Source organism: Mus musculus, chromosome 17 (genome assembly GCF_000001635.26).
Source record: "Mus musculus strain C57BL/6J chromosome 17, GRCm38.p6 C57BL/6J".
NCBI classification, from domain to species: Eukaryota; Metazoa; Chordata; class Mammalia; order Rodentia; family Muridae; genus Mus; species Mus musculus.
Genome location: NC_000083.6, coordinates 3,253,259 through 3,271,038, shown reverse-complemented (window position 1 = coordinate 3,271,038; position 17,780 = coordinate 3,253,259). Strand labels below are relative to the sequence as shown.

The window sequence follows — 17,780 nt, the reverse complement described above, 5'->3', positions numbered from 1 at the left end:
TTCTCTCCTGACTCTGACATTACAGAATGTTCTCCAGGCTCCACCCAATGCCAAGGGTCTAGCCAACAGACTGAGTTCCAGCTTCGCAACAGCATCCTGACCAAAACCAGGTTTGTGTGGTCACCCTATCCCAGCTCCTTCAGTCTCCAGGCAAACACTGCAGCACCTTTTTGCTTTGAGAACCGTGTCCTTCATCTTGAAAAACCAAAGGCTGAGCTGGCACCACCGAGAGGCACTAGTAGAGTTAATTATCTGAGCCACAAAGATCCAGAGGTACTAAGCGACATCAGTAGTTTGTGACTAAGTACCAAACATTCTTCCATCTCAGCATTGGCTCCCTGATGGCAAACGTGGTGACGTATGACTGGCCTTTATTGTGTCTCAAATACAGTCAAGCAGTGTTATTTGTGCAGGTGGGCTGCCATTTTCATGACCCAACTCCCTATGTTACTGTACGTAGCAAGGGCGACTACCAAAGGAATGAGAAAGGCAGCTCTGTCAAACAGAAGGTTCTAGATCTGCCACATCAGATGGTGGTGACAGGGATTGCTGTGGTGATGGGTTTGACAAGGGACGCACGCCGATCAATCAGGAAGTATCCAGGCAAGCAGGTCCATTCCCAAAGCACACATTTCCCTGGCGTGGACTCAAAAGCGGTGCGCTGTTATGATTCTTGGTGAGTTACTGAGCAGAATAAATGAATAATGCTAAAACCTGCTTCACTACAGGAGAAAGTAGAAAAGAAAAAAATCAAAAGCTCTTCTTGGGTAGTGATCATGACCTGTGAGCATGTGACAGGGATTGGAGTCCTGAGGTGTTCCCGTGCCAAGTGAAATGCAGGGAGAGAACCAAGGGGCACACACAGATGCCCTGCAATTAGGATTCGGAGACGAGCTTGCCGGAAAGCACCTTTGTGCCATTCATGGGGTGAGGTGACAGGGGCATCTGACCCTGTGCACCCCCAAGAGGCCTCCATCTGAGGTAAGAGCTGAAGAATGAGTTGCTGTCAGCCAGGTGCAGTCTAGGAAGAAAGGGCACATTTCAGAATGGTGTAAGGAATGGGAATGGATTTGGAGTAGTCTTGGAGTTTGCAGCTGCTTCACATGAGGGGAACAAACAAAGTGGGGCCTAGTGTTATAGTTTAGAGGTCATGAAGACATTGCTGTGGTTTGGGACTTGCAGGCTGGATACCAACCCTACCTACAATGCATGTACCTCCACAGAGCATGGGAGCCAGCTGAAACCCTGCATGCATTCTCAAAAGATTCGCTCAGTCACATAAGCTCTGAAACTGGCATACAAAAACCTTAAAATATTCCTGTGCCCAAAAATGCTTCATGTGGCAGGTGGGTGCATTTTAATGTTTGATTTAGTACAGGCTGGAAGATTTCAATATAAAAGTCTCTTGGGCCTCCCCTGAGGCTCAAGGACCTTGAAATGATGTCAGGGTGGGGCACAGTGGAGGAGGCATGTGAGTATGAGGGGCAGCCATGAGTCCTGAGCTCAGGAGAGCTGAGAAGCCTAAGAAGTTACAACAGGCTCAAACGCTAGGCCTGTGAGCTAGAGTCATATTTCCTGCTTATTCTGATGTTCGGGGAATGAACCCAAAGCCTCATGTGTGCCAGGAAGTGTTTTACTACAAGGTTAGACTTCGGTGTGTGTGTGAGAAAAAGAGAGAGAAGAGAGGCAGGGAGAGGGAGGAACACAGAAAGAGGAGAGAGAACGCCCATGTGCAGGCATGGGGAGGCCAGAGGAGGACATCCGGTGTCTTCCTCTGTCATCTCCACTTTATTGTCTTGAGACAGGGTCTATGACTCAACCAGAAACTCACCATTTAGACCAGGCTAGCCCAACAGCAGGCTTTCAGGATCTGCCTTTTATGTGTTCCCCAGTGTTGGGGTTCCAGGCACACCAGTGGTCAGCATTTTTACCTGAGTGCTAGGGACTTGAATTCAAGTCTCAGGTTTATAAGTCGGAGACTCCTACCCAGTACCCCTGGCCCCTGGCTGGATCCTGTTCTTGAGAGAGAGGATAGGCATCTACAGGTATGTTCATGCATGTGGAGGTATGGAAAGAGACCTAGGAGGAGGGAAGGAGGAAGCAGGGTGACCCCTGTACCCATGAGGGAGACAAGAATTCAGGAATCAGCAGTGTGGTGGCAGAGGCAGGGAGAGGCGTGAGACATAAGGGTCTGAGAGCCTTTGCGTCTTTTTGTTTCGTGTTTTGAGATGGCTCTCAGGTATCCCAGGCTATACTCAAGCTTGCCATGTAGCCAAAGATGACATTAAACACCTATCTATCCTCCTGCCCCTGCCTCCCAACTGTAGGGATTACAATATGCATTACCATACCTGGTGATCTTTTGTTTTGTTTTCTAAGATGAATTCCTTGGGCACAGAGCGTACACCCTTATATGAAATTTTATTCCCTAACCAGCAGTCTGCTGTTATTCAATTGATTTTCTAGAACAGCTTGATATATTCAGAGGACATCCACATTTTAGGGGAGGTACAGGGAAATAATGCAGGTTTGGGACTGTGCTATGGAGCGGGCGGAACGGACAGATGCGTCCTTGTCTGAGCCTCGGGAACCCCTGGCTGTGACCTTATTTGGAAAAGTGGCTCTGCAGATGTGGTTAAGTTACAGATTTCAAGGTGAGATCATCACGGCGTCTCTGGGCAGGCCCTAAGCCTAAAGACACAGACAGGAGGAGGTGGATCTCGAGGCAGCTATGCTAAGCCCTGAATGAGTTGCCCAAGAGGGAATGGCCAGCTTGCTCTCTGCCTCTCTTCACTCCTCACAGACCAGATAGCCCACTAAGCCCTTCTTCTGACTCCTCGGCCCGGGCAAGGGGACCACAGGCTTTCCTGTCAGGATGTAGGACAGTCTATTCGAAGCCTGTTGACTTCTGTAGTTCTCTGAAGCCCATGAGACATGAGTGGGAATAAGAGGGGGTAGGGAAGGAAGAAGCGGAGCTGGGGTGAGGACTCAGACTGGTCATGGGGTCATGTCTGAGAGCAGGAGTGGAGAGGCCGAGGAGACCTGCAAAGCTCTGGACGTGTTTGGAAGGGACTTTAGTAACCCCTGAACTCCTTATCTCCCCATCTTTTCATCCCCTGAAAACATGGGCACAGCTTCAGTATTATCCGCAGGGTTCCGTGTGCTTAGAGAGGGATGACTGAACTTCAGAGTCTACTCAGCCCTCAGCCGCAAGTACCTGCTGAGAGGGTGAGCAGAAGCTAAGCCCCAGTTGTGTACTCTGGGTACAAAAAGTCTGCTATTGTAATTACACAAAGGAGTAGTAGATACTAGCTGCTGCTCTGCCCTCTCTGAGGTCTCCCTGGCTCCAGTCCCCAGAGCATCCCCAACCAGGTCCTCACGATCTTTGACAAAGAGTGGCAGGCACCAAATTCTGCCTCTGTAAGGATGTTCTGTGCCCCCCTTCCCTGGAGGGGTCTGTGTCCCTTTTCTTCCCTCCTATGTCCCTTCCCAGTCCTCTAGAAGTTCACTAGAATCATTTGTAACTTATTGTTTTCCTTCTTTGATTCTTAATTCTTGAGTAATTAGATAAGAAACCAAGAGTCGAGTGTAGTACACACACCTGCAGTCACAGCCCTTAGGAGGTGGAAGCAGAGAGATCAGGAATTCTAGGTCATCTGTGGCTACCTATGAAGTCTGAGACAGAGGCTGGCTTAGGCTATATGACACCCTGTATTAGAACATTAAGACCAAACAGGAGAGTTTATGGCTGAGGTCAGCAGTGGGAGGGCAGGGACCAGAAGGAACCAGTTTAAAAAAAAAAAAAAAGCTGGGTTGTTTTGTTTTGTTTTGTTCCTCAGACTTTGAGCTTGTACAGCATCTTTGTACTCCTTCCTAGAAAGGTTAATTCCATCAACTCTTGGTTGTAGGAAGTTACCATGGTTCCGCAATACAAAATACACTCGACACAATGAATATGGCAAAGATCAGCTAGACACCTAATCTACTTTCCATTAAATTCAAAATGATACACCAGGCAGGCATCTTTATCCCATTGTTATAGATGGGGAAACCCAGGCTTAGAGGACGGGGAGTCCCAGCATATAACAGAGCTGAGAAAGCCTCAGTCCAGGTGAATCATGTGTGAAGCCTGAAACCACTGACCTCTAGCCTGTTCTCTGCAGGGGGTAGGTGGCAAGGTATCTCTCAGTGATTCCCAGGGTTTCCTTGGCTGTTACAAGCCTGGTTGATCACAGCATTGGGCAAGCCCTGTGTGGTTATTATTATTACTGTTATTATTATTATTATGGAAGTTCTGTTAGTGTTGGGGTTGAACAGTCTCATGAAAGTTATCAAAGAACTTCACTCTGTAAAACTCTGTTGGGTCCATGAGCCTTGGGAAAAGGAAGGAAGGAATTAAGGAAGGAAGGAAGGAAAGGAGGAAGGGAGGGAGGGAGGGAGGGAGGGAGGGAGGAACCAGGTTTGCTGGTCTTACATCATAGCTTCTTTTTAGCTTTTTGTGGTCTGTGTCTCCTGAACCTGCCAGACTATTGCTATGCACTGTAGCTGCCTGCCTCTGCCTCTGTGGCAGACCCAAAGATACTGTCCATCAGCAATCACAGTTCAGCTGTCTTTCCAGGGACTTCAGGTGATCAATACCTTCAGATAACAGTCATAAAACCTATCCCTGCACTTAGCTCTATATTCACTGACTACCGACTGTCCTTTCATCTTTAAACTGATCCCTTTGGGGTTGTTTCCTTAGTAATAAAATTGATTATCTGGTTTTGAAGGGCTACCAATCTCTTTGTCAAGTCAGATGAAAAGTCATGGTCTTTACCCAATAGAGGTGTAGAGAGAATTTCTTATAAGCATCACCTGTCAATAAAAAAAACCCCCGATGGCCAAATGAGCTGAGGCAGGAAATAGGAGGTGGGACACTGGGAGAAAGAGAGAGGATTCTGGGAGACTCACCCAGGAACTCAGGGGTAGAGTAGAGAGATGGGAGATCAAGATGTAAACTAGCAAGTAGCTGAACTCAGGATAGAATAAAGGAGAGATTCTAGCAAGACGTTGAGGAGATGCAAAGAAAGAATTAGGCAGGACTGAGGAGAGGTAACTAACCAAGTGGTAGACATGGAATAGTTTGAATGGTTAAATAAGTTACTAGCTAGTCAGGGGATGAACCAAAGCTTGTGGCCAACACATTTAATAATGAATAATTAGACTCAGAATTGCCATTCCAGGAGCAGGGGCTGATAGGAAAGATGAATTAATATTTCTTTTTTTCAAGAGGACTAAATGTGTCAGAAATGCTGTGTAGCTCCCACAGTGTTCACAGTGATGGAGCTTGGGGCTCTGATGCTGGTGTGTGTTCCTACCTGCTCTGAGATTGTTTGGCGGTTCCATCCCAGAGAGGTGCACGAACACACGCACCCCCCCACACACACCCCTTAAGACTCTCCTCTTCATGCTGTGCTCTGTTCAAGAGCTACACTGCGCACACAGGGTGGGAAGCCTTTGCCCACCCTACCTCTGCACAATAGGTATCATATCCATCCCATAGACATTGTTTTTGTATTCCCTTTTCTCTTTTCACAAAAAGGTTAATTTTTATTTGAGATAAGAACAAAACAGGAAATAATAATAATAATAATAATAATAATAATAATAATAATAATAATAATAGTCTGGTAACAGAGGAGAAACATGCTAAGAGTGTACAACAACGTAATCCTTGTCCCTTCATTTCTCTTCTCCTCTGTACTTGGGGCCATCCCTGGACTGCAATGAGGTGGCATTTGACAATGTACCCCTCACCTCACCCCAAACCCAGACACACAGCAGGCCTTATCGAAAGAGTTCACTTCCTGGTTGTCTCTGGATTTATCTGCCAAGCAGATCCTGTTGGTCCCACCCTGGGAAGACAGACTCACAATAAATAGCATTATCTCTCAGTAAAGCTGTAGCTCTCTTTCCAAGAGTTTGTGGCAGAGAGAGATTCAATTGTCCAGGAAAAACAAAGAGAGAGTCCCCTGTGAGCCTGGGTGTCACCCTCTGGTTCTCGATTTCATTACCCTGACATCCCTTAATCACCAAACATCTCTAAATCTTTATTTTACCTTAGGGATAAATGACATCCATCATTTCCTGAGTGCCCAGCTCTGCTGAGCCCATTATATCCTGAGTCACACAAAACATAACCTTTTCATTATATGGATCAGAGAGCTGCTGCTGTGACCATCTCCATCCTAAGGAGCCCAGTTAAGTCTGCATGAATAAACAGCTCTGACACCAACCCTTCAGTCTTTTCCCATCCCTGCTGTACCCAACAGTGCCTCCAGGGCAGAATCTATTTGGACCTCGTCTAAGACTCTCAGCATCCAGGGCACACCCTAGGATGACCCAAGTTTAATCCCCAGGAGGAGCCACAAGGAGAGAGCAGACTTCCACAAGTTGTCCTCTGAAGTCCGCACACACATATCTGGATCTACGTGCCCCGTCCTCCTCATATAAAACACATACGTGTTAAAGAAGTGGTTAAACTGTGGTGTTATCTCATAGACCCTTCATTTGAAGAGTGTGATGCCGGTCCAGTTATAGAGACTGAAGTTAGTAGGAATTCGAGTGGGGTTTTGATGAAATGAACCACAGTGCTGTGTCTCTGCTTAAGTCCCAAAGCAGGGTAGTTAGCAAACGGTTTTAGTGGCTATCGTTCTTACGCTTTTTTTTTTTTAAGCTTTATTAAGTGACATCTGTAGTGCCCATGATCAGGTGGAAGTACTTGAATTGTCACAGCAACCTATGTCCCCCAAACCTCACATTCCGGGTAGCTGAGGTCACTGATGCTGTCCTTTGCCCCGTGTGGAGGAACTAAGGGGCGACTCAACCTGCAGTTCCAGAAGCAGCTGTTGACTCTAGTTTTCTCATCTGTATTCACTAAGAACCTCTCTAAGGAAGATTCATTCACTCAGTCTTTCTCTGCCCAGTGTCAAGTGCAGCAAAGATCTGGTTAAACCATTCTTGCCTCTGTACACAGTGAAAATAGCCCCACATGAGAAAATAGCTGGAATTCTAGTTATGATAGTCCATTCCACTGTCTTTCTGCAATATATCCAATAAATATGTGTGTATATGTATATATCTATATCTATCAGCATATAATTTAAATTTTATTTTTAACATATGTTCTGTGTATGGGTGTTTTGGCTGCATGTATGTATGTGCACCACGTGCACACCTGGTACCCCCAGAGGCAGAAGAGGGCATCGAATTCCCAGGAACTGTAGTGACAGATGATTGTGAACTACCCTGTAGGGGCTGGGAACTGAGCCCTAGTTTTCCGAAAGAGGAACCAGGGCTCTGAATACAGCCCCGTAATATTAGTATTCTAATCAGACAGCTGCTTCAAAAAAAAAAATCCACTCAACTTTTTAGTAGAAATAGCTTCTTACACTTTATTTATAATTTCCCAAAGGCCAGCCATTGTGCATGCATTTTGAACTGTTTTCCCTCTGTTGCCCTGGCTGTCCTGGAACTCACTCTGTAGACCAGGCTGGCCTTGAACTCAGAAATCTACCTGCCTCTGCCTCCCGAGTGCTGGGATTAAAGGCATGCACCACCACCACGCCCGGCATCAAAAGTGACAATTCTTATGTTGAGTCTGATAGCATTATGTATGGGTGATTGGTCTTGTAAATTAATCCTAAAGATTAAGGGTTCAGAAACCAGGGGTCCTATTTAAGTGCAGCTGGGAACATGACTTGTGGGATCATATAAGAGTTTAAGAGTAAAGAAAATGAATTATCATATTTTCCTTTGAAATCATCTATCTCCCTCTTGCCTAAGACAGGAGAGATGGTGCATCTTCAAAGTTAGGTCTTTTCATCTGAATGCCCACGTGCTATAAGGATCTTTGCTTGTAGGACACCGAAATCAGACAAGTCATTGGAAAGTCTACACTTTACAAAGAAAAGGCTCACTGTTATAAGCCAGATCCCAATGGTTTGGAATCTAAATAAAACAATAATCTTGCTGTTGCCTAAGGCAGAGCAAAAAGCATTTATCAACTATTATATAGAACTGTTTTAATTCTCATTATTACTACTAATTTGGACCTGCCTCTGTGAGTCTCTCTTGCACAACACTTCCTGTATTCCTTTTTGGTGTGAGGATCCTACGAGGCTGGATGGCGATCTGTACCGGGGTTTCATCTTTGATCTCAGGCATCATACTGAGCTCTTAGTGATTGCTGGATGAACTGGTGTCTGGTGACACCTATCTTTGCAACATTCTCCTCAAAGTCCTACCACAGGGCGGGCACCAGCGGGCCTTGGCAGCTTTGTTATAGAGAGACTTGGCCACATATGCTGAAGAAGCCAGGGCAGGCCTCTGAGCTCCTCTGCTCTCTCAGCAGCCCCCATCAGGGTTCACCTTTAGGCCTTTTGCTTTTCTATGACCTTTTCTATGTATGTGTACTTAATTCCACATGGACAAAAAACAAAACTCCCGATAACATGGCCATTTGGGATAAAAATTGCTACATTTTCCCTAGTAAAAAAAAATTCCCCCGACAGTACAAAGAGGCAATCCAATGCTAAGCGGCAGAGACCTGACCCATTTGTGACCTAGCCTGCTTGACATTGGGAGGGGAGGGGGGAGGGGAGTTTTAAATCGTGATCCACTAGATAGAGATTTAGTTTAGACTCCACAAAGTTTAAAACACAGGTCTGACTGTCACTCCTTTCTATTCAATGCTATTTTCCCCACCAGAGATCAGCAGAGCATAACTGTAGCAAGCACGTTCAGAATTTGTTTTCTTAACTGTGTACGCTGACAGTCCTAGGCGTCTGAAAACTACACTTCCTTCTACAACTGTGGATAGTTCAGGGAAGTTTAACATTTGAGTTAATCTTATGAAAGCTGTCTTTAGAAGCTGTATCAGAGCATAGCACTTGAAATTGCATAAGTTTTTAAGCTGACAAAATGCATTTTAATTTTTTATAGCTCATGATTTTTACTAAATCATATTAATAGGCATTTAATCTACTTGTATCCTTCTGCATGAAGGGTATTTACTCTTGCTTTGACATAAGTGTGTGTGGCAATGGGCCTCATCTTGCTTCCATATAACTCATGATTCCAGTCGTTTCAATGGGGACAGTACTGTGAAGGAAGTGTGTACCTCAACAGATAGAAGAGGACCAGCTAGACCCAACATTCTCACAGACACTAAAAGGTGCAGTGACGAAGGCCTAAGGAAACCTGAGACAGGCTAACCAGTGACCCTCTGGGATCACAGGGAGCCCTCCAAAAGAGTGTGCAGCCTAGAAAATAATTGGAGGGGGCTGGAGAGATGGCTCAGCAGGTAAGAGCACCCGACTGCTCTTCCGAAGGTCCTGAGTTCAAATCCCAGCAACCACATGGTGGCTTACAACCATCCCTAATGAGATCTGACTCCCTCTTCTGGTGTGTCTGAAGACAGCTACAGTGACTTACATATAATAAATAAATAAATCTTAAAAAAAAAAAAAAAGAAAAGAATTGGAGCTGGAGCCACCGTGAGTGTATGGAGTGTCCCCAACTTTAATAAATGGATGCAGAAATTGCAGACTTCTGGAAGTCACTAGCAGTAAGCAGGAGCCCACCTTCTGCAGCACAGAACCTGGTGACCCACTTAACCGCTTACAGCACAAATGAGTTGAATGCATCTATGTGCAGTTCCTTTGGGGAGGCCGTTCTGAAACAGTGTGCTTTCTGTTATTGTTGTTTCTAGGTTTTTTTTTTTTTCCCTTATCCTATGAAGGACTGATTAACCAAAGAAACTGCTTCAGACCATTCCCCTCATCTGAATAAAATCACCAACCCAGAACTCAGGCGAGACGCTGGCTCTTACAAAACCAAGCAGCCCACGCGGAGGCCATTGCCCAGTAGTTTCAGCATGTCAGAGACACCCAAAGCTGGTTTTAAAAAACAGACAAGCTTTGAAGTCTCTCCAGAAGGAGGACCTGTGAAAGGCTTCCTGTGCTGCTGAGTGCAGGGTAGGGTAGCGTGTGGGAAACATCACGGTGACCGCAGAGGACTGGTCGAATGCTGGTAGGAAGTGGAGCTTTCTGAGATCAACCAGCCGTGATATCACCAACCTCTGACATTAAGAGGGTTGTCCTTAGATGTTTAAAAGGCAGCTCTTCCCATAGGTGATCCTTCGGTGCACATAACCTTCAGAAAAGCATCTCCAGCTAAGTACTGACTGCCTATGGGCGTGGCTTTTGAAGTAATGTGTTCAGTTTCAAGTCCTTTACAATTCTACTTTGTCCTATCATTCCCTATGAAGGAAACTTTCAGGACCTGCTCTGTTTCCCCCAGTTTAAAGATCTAACAATCAAAGGTCATGATGGTAGGCTTCTATTGCTCCAGCTACCTGAGACTCTAGTAAAGTAGAATAGGATTGCCCAGGAGTTTAAGACAGGAGTTGCCAGCCTGGGAAACATGGTAACATCCCATGTCTGTTAGCAAAAAGATGGTTGTAGAGTGACTATCTTATGTCTGTATGGATGTGGCACCTGTCAGTAGTAAATCTGATGGCCTATGGCTTAGGGAGCAAATAGGAGGTGGGACATCTGGGAGGAGAGAGAATTCTGAGATAGAGCCAGGAAGATTTGCCCAGAAAGATGTGATGAGACAGACAAATGGTACCTGAGCATAGGTAACCAGCCATATGGTAGGATGTAAGTTCAAATAAATGGATTGGTAGGGCAGTGGTGGTGTGTGCCTTTAATCCTAACACTTGGGAGGCAGAGGCAGGCGGATTTCTGAGTTCAAGGCCAGTCTGGTCTACTGATTGAATTCCAGGACAGCCAGGGCTATACAGAGAAACCCTGCCTTGAAAAACCAAACCAAACAAACAAAAAAACCAACAACAACAACAACAAAAAATACCCCCAAAACAAACAAAAAAACAACCAACCAACCAACCAACCAAACCAAACCAAACCAAACCAAACCAGGTTATCTAAGTTATGATCTAGTCAGAATAGAGCCTACCTATAAGCCCAAGTTATTTGTAAATATATTTTGAGTCTGAGTCTTATTTCTGTGAGCATGAGGCCGGGAGGAAGAACCGGGACCTACTGCTATAGATGGTTAATCAGTTTGTGTGTGAAAGCCATAGATAACCTGGGCTGTTGTTCCTTGATGGAGAGGGGGTACTGTCCACCATATTTTTTGAAACATGGTCTCTTACTAGGATTCTGACTTACTGACTAGGCTCATTGGCCCACAGACACCAGCGGTCTCCCTGTCTCTATCTTACCAGCACTGAGATACAAGCACGCATCACCCCACCCATGGCTTTTTACACAGATGCTGAGTACCAAACTCAAGTCCGTTGGCTTGTGTTGCCACCACTTCCTGAGTGAGCCATCTTCCCAGTCCCCAAAGTTCTCAAATCGTTTGTTCATATATGCACTAGAATACCCTGATAAACCCCAAATCTGTGTTATTTCTTTTATTGGAGAAGGGTTAGGTCCTGGGAGGTAGCTGCCCATTGCAGGACTAGTTACAAATACAGAAAACCATAGCAGATTTAGTAAGAGTGCCAAGCAAGATGTACACATTCTTCAGAAGACTGGCATGTTTGGACTTTTGGGGAGCTGTTTTCTTTCTTAACTTCAGTATGCTTGGATACATAAAGCGACACCCCACCCTGCTGGAGAGCGAAACAAAGATGCCATGTCACTGTATCAGCCATAGTCTCTTCCAGTTTCCAGCTAATTAGCAGAAACTGCAGCACAGCCAAGATGGATTGTAATCACGTTAGCATTCATGTAATAGGAAATGTAAGTAGAAACTCAAAAGAGAGTCTTGCTACAGTCCTTGGGAGATAACTTTAACCCACGTTGCAATGCATATTCAAAAAGACCTTTGCATCCAGAGAACTCTGGGTCTTCACAGAAATCACAGAAGAGCGGCTGTTCAATTTGGAAACTGTCACTCATCCAGCAAAAAAAAAAAATAGGGGTGGAGTGGGGTGGGGGAGGGGCTTGAAAGATGAATGCATCTTTGTATAGCCAAGACACCAGTGCAGACGGCAGGGGCACCTGGCAAAGGTAAATTGCGGCTTACGGACCCAACACGGCAAAAGAAAGGACTTGCAACCAAAATGAGTTTCAGCTTTTATTATGAATGTCCAAAGTGAGATCAGACTGTTGGAGGTTAGAATTTTTGTTGATTACATTCCAAGGGACCACAGTTAAAGAATTCCAAGCACTTTAATACTTTTTTTTTTTTACAAAACAAGCAAAAGAATGATTAAAAATATTCTTCTAGGGTATAATAAATGGTGCTCACATTAGAATTTTTGGAGTCCCCCTCCCCCAGGTATCATGTGAAAACTGGTAGATGTCAAAGACAGAAATCAGGTCTGGTGTCCTGTAGCTGACTGTCACCATCTCTGCTTCGGTTAGAAGCTCCTGGGAAACGATTCATGAAGTGAGGTAAACTACCATGCAGTAGGCCTGATTATCAGTCTCCCCTCCTCTCCCACAGGGCTTCTCCTCTCGGCCAGCATGCCTGCTGTTTGCAATGACAGGACAAGGCTGGAGCAAAGGGTTCATGGTGGTGCGCTGAACCCTGGATTTTTCTCAAAGATGCATTACAAAGGATTTTTTTTTTTTTTTAAAAATGAGACTCTGAACAACTTTCAGTTTTTGAGTGTACAAGGAAGGAAGGAATAACAATGGGCTGAAGCCACAGCCAGGCTTTTTTTTTTTTTTTTTTTTTTTTTTTTTTTTTTGTACATGGCTTTTCAGTAGTAAGCTACTGTGTTCGAGGGAAAAAAGAAAAAAAATCGCTGGTGTAGTAACACTATGGGTCTGGTCATCTGTACGAGTCTCCGGGGGAGGATTTCCTCGCCCTCTGTCTGTCCCATCATGCACTGGACGATGCTACTGATGGAATATGTCGCCAGTGATTCCTCAACTAGTTGTGGGCAGTGGGAGCGCGTATCTCTTATGGATGTAATACTGTTCGTCTGAGTGGATCCTCAAAAAGAACAACTATGAACTAGAAACTCATAGAGTTTGTGTCTAGAATTTATAAAATTAAACCTGCTCCGACAGGTAATACAGGGAGGCATGCGTGTGACCTCTGCATTCAATCAGAAACCGCGCCTGAGAGCACAGAGCCTTCTCAACAGGCAACGGCGGGGCTCCTTTTAATGCTTCCGGTGTGACGCTCATTAGAACTTTGAAGCACGTCTGTCTCACTTATTTCTACAAGGCCTGGGACACTGGAAGCTGCCAGGACTTCATTCATCATCTTGCCTGTTGACAAAAGGAACAATAACGTCATCACTGGTAAATGGAATCACTTTCCTATTTTTTATTATTATTCCCCCAAGAAGAGATGGTGTCAACACCAATGAAAACGCCTTGATGCTTGATGATTTTCTGTGCCCAGAACTGCTATGTTTTCTTCCAGTAGAGCAGAAATAGTCAGGAGGCAGACCTTCCCAAAAGTCAGCAGAGCTAGGCTCCAAGATCACCTGTACCAAGGACTGACACAGTCCGTGCCATTACTGTACCCTAATCCCTTCACATAGGTACTGAAAGTATATTGACCTAAATCATATGCCTAAGGTGGCTATCCAAGGCTAACTTCTAATGTGTCCACATATTTCTGTCTACAAATCCCTACAGAGCACAGCCTGGTCTGCCCATGTCAACCTTTGCTGATGGATAGGCTTACAACTCAACCCATGCGTGCTATCTTTGCATTGAGAAGGAGCTTAATTCAGAGAAGCCTCAACATATATGCTAGCATAAGGAAATAAAAACTTCACAAATGATAGTATGGCTAAGCTATATGAGTGAAAATTCTGGAATTCTCCTGTCCATTTTCATATCTTTTGCTATATGACCTTTCCAAACCAAAAAATAAAAAAAATTTTTAAAAAAATCAAGCAAAATGAAAATTAAATAAAATGCGAGGAACGGGAGGCGTGCAGATGGTGGGCCAAGAGGTTTTATGGCATAGTGCTTGCTTTCTGAAGCCAGCTCCCATGTAAGAGTTTGCTGGCTCTTACAACAGGGAACCCAGCTTCCCTGAGGCAGCCAAGTTGGGATTGAACTAGAGGCTGGCTCAGCATTAGACAAATTGAGCCTTAGACTGGGGTGGCAACCAAGGGTTCTCCTTTCCAGGCTAGTTTTCTCTTCTTAGCACCGAATACTGGCAGGATGGCTACTCATCTCTTCTGCATACCTCTGCTAACAGTGTTAGCGCGAGTAGATAACCGGCTTGACGAAGAATACTCTGAAAGAGAGATCTCCACAGATGCCAGACACGCCTTTGCCCAGCATCCCAGAGGGGAAGGCTGAGCCACAGCTCCAAGCTCTGATGCTTTAATCATACAGCCTCAGCGTCCTCTATTGTGTACCCCCTCTGTGTGTGCCATGGACCGCCACACAGAATCTCTGCAGCCCTGTGGGTATCAAATCCAACAGGAGCAGCTATGCCTGAAGCCAGGCCACAAAAAAGGAAACTCTCCTGGGTGTGCTGATGCATATCTGTAATCCCAGCACCCAGAAGGCTGAGGCAGGAAGACTGAGAACAAAGAAAACAAGAAAACAAAATGAAACAAAACAAAACAACCCCAGACTGTCCAAACCAGGAAACCCTGGCTGCTTCAGAAAGCCACAGCTGCGGGCATTCAAAATAGCAGTGTCTTCCCATTACATTAATAGCTTGGCTCACGATGAGATTCTGTGAAGAAATTAAATTTCACACGATCAGGGGTTTTTCTTCATGTTACCAGGGTGGCTCACGACTCACCAAGACATCACCTATAATTTCACAGTAAATAAAGAACATGGACCAGAACTAGGGATCACAGATATACCTATTCTTAGAAATAAATCTGAACCACTCTAGAAGTCAGTCTGGCGGTTCCTCAGAACATTGGACATAGTACTACCGGAAGATCCAGCAATACCTCTCCTGGGCATATACCCAGAAGATGTTCCAACTGGTAATAAGGACACATGCTCCACTGTGTTCATAGCAGCCTTATTTATAATAGCCAGAAGCTGGAAAGAACCCAGATGTCCCTCAACAGAGGAATAGATACAGAAAATGAGGTACATTTACACAATGGAGTACTACTCAGCTATTAAAAACAATGAATTTATGAAATTCTTGGGCAAATGGATGTATCTGGAGGATATCATCCTGAGTGAGGTAACCCAATCACAAAAGAACTCACATGATATGTACTTACTGATAAGTGGATATTAGCCCACAAACCTAGAATACCCAAGATACAATTTCAAAACACAAGAAAATCAAGAAGAAGGAAGACCAACGTGTGGATACTTCATTCCTCCTTAGAACAGGGAACAAAATACCCACGAAAGGAGTTACAGAGACAAAGTTTGGAGCTAAGATGAAAGGATGGACCATCCAGAGACTACCACACCTGGGATCTATCCCATAATCAGCCACCAAACCCAGACACTATTGCATATGCCAGCAAGATTTTGCTGAAAGGGCCCTGATATAGCTGTCTCGTGTGAGGCTATGCCAGTGCCTGGAAAATACAGAAGTGGATGCTCACAGTCATCAATAAGATGGATCACGGGGCCCCCAATGGAGAAGCTAGAGAAAGTACCCAAGGAGCTGAAGGGGTCTGCAACCCTATAGTTGGAACAACAATCTGAACTAACCGGTACCCCCAGAGCTCATGTCTCTAGCTGCATATGTAGCAAAAGATGGCCTAGTCGGCCATCATTGGGAAGACAGGCCCCTAGGTCTTGCAAATTTTTATATGCCCCAGTACAGGGGAATGCCAGGGCCAAGAAGTGGGAGTGGGTGGGTAGGGGAGCAGGGCGAGGGGAGGGTATAGGGAACTTTCGGGATAGCATTTGAAATGTAAATAAAGAAAATATCTAATAAAAATATAATTAAAAAAAGAAGAAAGAAATCTGAGAAGAAGCAGGTTAGCTCAGCTACCATCCTTCTGCAGTAAAGGCTAGTGGAGAGGAATGTGCTTCATACTCTGGTACAGCTTGATGGAGAACGGATGTTGAGGAGTCTTCAGTGTCTTCCTAAACAGACCTGGAGGGAGCAATAGTCAGGACCCCCTCATATCAGAGGAGCAAACAGGTTCTTTGACGTCAAATAACCAAGACAAGAGGATACACCTCGACAGCGTTAGGGACTGAATCTTGGGCTAAGCATGTCTGGCCCCTTAATTTTGTGCCTTTCCTATCAAGGTCCATTCCCCTGACGATGCATGGAAGTGGCACTGCCACCAGATGCCGTGATTCATGCGTGCTGAGAGCCACAAGGAGGCTCAGCTGCTCCCATGCCCACTGTACCCTCCATTAATTACACATGTCCAGCGGTAGGGACAGTGGCTAGGTGGCCAGGTCCCCAGGTCAAAGATACCGGGCAGAAGAGAAAGAACCTAGCAAAGATACACCCCACCTTAGGGACATGACTCAGGGGGTGGAGGGTGGAGGGGACCAACAGCATGGAGAAACAGAAGGGTTTCACTCATGGGAGGATCCTGTGGTCTGGTTGGTTTTTCTGTCTTAACTGATGGCTCTATTGGCAGGCTGTAACTGTGTATAGCCTCAGAGTCATTTCTGAGTTATAGCCATGATGAGAGAGGTCAGAGGGAATCCTATGAGGAGACAAAGCCCACAGAGAGCCCTTTGACCTCTTTGTAACTCTTTCCCTCCCAGTATATGCATTCCTTACCAGAGCTGCCGCCAGCCAGCAAAGGTTCGGACCAGAAACCCATACTGCCTCTATCCTCTGCTTTCCACCAAAGATGAGAGCATGCAATTAAGAAGCCAGGAGGAAAGAAAAACAGTATTCGAGAAGTTTGCTCCAGCACCAAAGATCCTGGGTCAGCAACCAGAGGACCGCAAGAAGGTGATGCGTGCGCACTTTGGTATGATGTGCTGTTTCCCAAAAGATGCTCAGACCTAGGCCCAGCCAGCCTGGCCTAACACGTGGGAAGGGAAGTGCCAGAGTTATTCACAGATGCCAGGCCCCCATCTACCCCGGCTGGCAGCCCATATGGGCTCATGATGCCTGGCGCAGAACTGGGATTGCCAGTCCGTGCAGATGCGCTCTGGCGATTTTCTGTTTTGTTGTTGGATAGTTAAAAACCTACTTTAGAATGCATGGAGCTTTATCCCACTAGACTGGAAGAATAAGAAGTCCTATCTTTCCAAATACCAAGGATAAGTATAGTAACAATATCAACAGCATCCACTGCCTAGTGAGGAGGTTTCTTCTACATTGGGAAACACCCAGGGCTCCTCTGTTCAACTGAGGTCACACTGCCCCCCTGAGATCCACACAGGTATTGCACATACTGCTAGTACTCAAGGGTAGTCACTAAGCCCAAAATAGCCACTTAAATCTACACTAGGAAAGAAGTCAAATCAGCACAGACCTCAGGAATCATTTAACCCATAGAAACTGGAGATCCCAACTTCCCCAGGGCACACAAACATTGAGAGACTATGTGATCCCCGAGTTCTCGGTCCCTCAATGCCTCTTATTCATTTAATTAAAAAAAAAACACTCAAATATTACAAATCCTGAAAAGTTAAGCCATTAAGTATAAATGCTTCATCTAGATAGGCTTCTTGGACTATAATGGATTGAGTGGTTTCCATGAATACTGTAATAGCGTGTGCTACTAGGAAGAAGCTGGGGTCCGCATTTGGGGCCTGCCAGAGTCCCCCCAGCTAGCTCATCCACAGACAGGTGGCAGGGAACATGAACTG

At 45.4% G+C, this 17,780-nt stretch overlaps 1 long non-coding RNA gene across 6 annotated transcripts in view; it reads left to right on the top strand.

Moving 5' to 3' along the window:
- Positions 1-17,419, top strand: part of Gm34035 — a 29,690-nt gene extending 12,271 nt beyond the window's left edge. For 5 of the 6 annotated variants that reach the window (XR_003952290.1, XR_001782144.2, XR_003952291.1 and 2 more), the window contains one exon: positions 26-419. This is a non-coding gene — a long non-coding RNA (predicted gene, 34035). Of the gene's footprint in view, positions 1-25; positions 420-16,721 lie in introns of those variants that run through there. The other variant, XR_001782146.2, reaches the window with a different exon arrangement.
- Positions 17,420-17,780: the final 361 nt, after the last annotated feature.